Raw genomic sequence first — 3,394 nt, 5'->3', positions numbered from 1 at the left:
TTCGCTTTCAAAATCAAATTGCTCCAAATACGTCTTTCAGTACAAAGCCAAAGTATCTATTGGAAGAAAGATTCTTTTGTTTCAATTGTTTGGTATGCTTACTTGTAAGCACAATACAGCTAATTCATGACTTATGTACAAATGTTTTGCCATGATGCAAGGTCCTTTTGTTCAACGTGCATGTATTATTTAGAGTGTCTCAGTAACATTTTAACCTTTTGGCTTTACCTGCGTCGAATTTGAAAAAGACCTGCTCTAATCATTCAGTAGAGGAGAGTGCAAAAAGAGTAAGTTAGTGCACCCTTTTTGACATGCCCTTGAATTTTTTATTACCATTTCATTTTGCCCCCTTAAAATGTTGCTACTGGCTTTTTAAAGAGGAAAATGAACTAAAAATAGCCGCAATTTTTGCCCGTTTTGTTGCATTTTTTGCCAATTTTATTTGCCTTGATTAAACAGCCCTGTTAATGAGCTATAATTCGATATGACAAGTAACTCGAAAACTTTATGTAATCTGATGCAAGATTTTTTACTTTTTCAGGGTGTGGATGTTAGGGTAACGGGGAAATATTTTGGGTCTATACTGTTAGCTTTTGATTAGCTTTATCGGGAAAACCTACACCTTCATGCAGGCCAATTAAGCTTGTTTTTCCCAATTGTCCAGGATCAAGCCATCTTGAATGGGACCCAATCTAAGATTTTATTTTTTTGGGCCCCAACCAAAGGTGCTCTTAACATGAACATTGACCAAGATTAAACAGCGACATCAATTCAACCTTCAAAGGAAAAATGACCAAGAAGCAGATAGCAGACAGCTACTTCTTCACTCTACCCTCTACAATTCTTAGCAGTTTCCAAAATTTTAATGTTGAAAGACGCCAAAATAGAAGGCAAGAAAAAAAAAATCAACTCCGACAATGGAAAAATATCGGCTTTATTTGCAGGTTTTTTTTTAGATGAAAGCTTGTCAGACAAACTTGCCACAATTTGCCTAAACAGCCTCCTAGCCTTGATGCAATGTATTTTTAGGCCAAATTTCATCTACTTTCACTTCCCTAATGACTTTAAACTTAGAGCGGTTTTACACTACGATGGAAAACCAGTATTGAATCCGGTTTAAGGATTGAATTGGGACTAGTGCTGGGGCGAGTCCAGCAGAGGACTCGGGTCTTTCATCGTACATGTTGAACAAAAAGACTCATATTGCGAAATCTAAACCAAAGAACGAGATATTTTTTCACAGATCCGGAGGTGATTCTTTTAGAAAGGACTTGGACTTAAGTCTGGACTCGCCCCAGCACAAGACCTACTTCCATCCTCAAACCAGATTCAATCCTGGTTTTCCATCGTAGTGCAAAGCCGCCCTGACTCTTCAACCAATCATGAACAAAAAATAGCCATGAAAGAGAGGTTCCATAAGTGCCGTTTGCTTTACCTTGCGTTTTTTGAGACTAAAGATTTTACCCATAAAGCTCAGTTTTCAGGAAAAAAATGTACTACTACAATTATTTATGTGGGGGGATTTAGGACGAGAAATGTAGGCGATATGGCGATAGCAACATACGTAAGATGTGATATGCATTCTTATTCAAGCGGATCATAAACGTGTATTTAGCCCCAGGCTTTGATCATTTGCAATTTCAGGGACTTGCTTGGTTGAATGCGGAACACCCGTCCAACACTCCCTACAAGCATAATATATTTTCTCGCTCTAATGTACTCACACGATTTCTCATTGACTCAATTTACGGCTCAACTCAAGTCTCAATTCCAAACTCATCTGTTGTATGCATATGACATTAATATGGATAAGGGCTCAAGCCACAGTTGTAGTTCGGGAGGTAGAGATGGGGATGATTTTTCCAAAGAGAAATGAGGATATGAGAGTCCTAATCATCTACTAATGAGTTCACACGGTTCAGCTACCTGTCATTCAGCACGAGAAATCGCAATCAGGAGGCCTCTCCGCCCTCAAAGAAACTTTTCAGCTCACGCGTCACTAAAACCTCTGAATCTGGATGGCACAGACTAAAATTGCAGATCGGATGCTGACTTTTCTGGAGAATCAGGATTTGGGACAAAAAATGGCAGAATAATCAGCTGCTTTTGGCTTGGATGTCGTTCTCTTTCGTTTTCTTGAAGCTTTGAAATGTGTCCATTAGTCTCACACACACCCTTTAAACACGCCATCAAATTAATTTGACGTGTCGTTTCGCTACGTAGACCTCCAGTTTCAACCATCTTTTGTCGGGACATGAGCCAGATGGGGAAAAAGGGATGTAGTATTATTTTCCAAGTCTTCTTACCTATGAAACTTGATTTTAAATCGTAAAAATACCAAAAATTTAATTATATTTTACTTGAATTAGTTTTGAATTGTCCATTGCATTGCAATCCAAATTTTTCTAGAGTTTGTTCTAGAATTTTGGTGCCCTTGAAGTTTTCCGATATTTTTTCGTTACAGCTTTTTCACTGTTTCACGATGGGTCTTTACGATATTTACCATGAAGATAACACCTTTAAACCCTGGAAATCAGGTTCAATAGCCTAAAACATGGCACGAATTTTCATGACAATGCGCAACATTTAGTCAACACCATTTTGTGTAATATTGTGTCAGCTTGTCATGCAATTTTGTACAAAGAAAGCCAAAAAGACAACCAAGTATTGGTAGTTGAACTAGGACCTCCACCGATTTCGTATCTTCTCTAAAAAGGGCTGACTGCCTAGACATCATCACAAAATAATAGAAGGAAATAATTCCGGGGCTGACCGCCAACCGGAAAAGCCTGGGTGACCGTTATTCTCCACCGATTGGTTGGCGGTACTACTTTTTTAAACTTAACCTAACATTATCAAACCTGACCTAACCTAATCCAACCTAACCTAACCTAATCCAACCTAACCTAACCTAACCTAACACGGTATTAGTAGCCCTTAAAATCTCTATCTAAAGCTTTCTAACAGTTTGGCACAAATTTAAAAATGAGCACCGCCAACTAATCAGTGGAGAATAACGTTTATCAAAAGCCTGGCGATTTAAGGCTCTGTGCCATCTTCATGCCCCAGGTTCCAAGGTACAAATTTTGGCCCCCGCCCGCTGCTAAGCCAAATCTGTTTCGAGCCCTTGTTCCGCTCGATTGTGTTTTGGATGTCTATGATCCGTCTGATTAGTTTTGATCGTCCGGCGCTTCCCTCTCGTCAGTCCTCTGTCATCCCTTGGTAGTCTGCCCCACCAGTCGCTTTGTAGGGCCCATCGAAATCCAGGCGAGCGAGCCACCGACTTGATCAAGGGCTTGATGAGCGGGTGTGTGATGAGCGCGTGCAAGCGAGTGAGCGCGGCCTGCCACAAGTGGGCCCTTCCATGGAATCTTTGATCGTGCCTCCTGCTCCT

Source organism: Tigriopus californicus, chromosome 8 (assembly GCF_007210705.1).
Source record: "Tigriopus californicus strain San Diego chromosome 8, Tcal_SD_v2.1, whole genome shotgun sequence".
NCBI classification, from domain to species: domain Eukaryota; kingdom Metazoa; phylum Arthropoda; class Copepoda; order Harpacticoida; family Harpacticidae; genus Tigriopus; species Tigriopus californicus.
Note: the sequence above shows the minus strand (reverse complement) of the source record.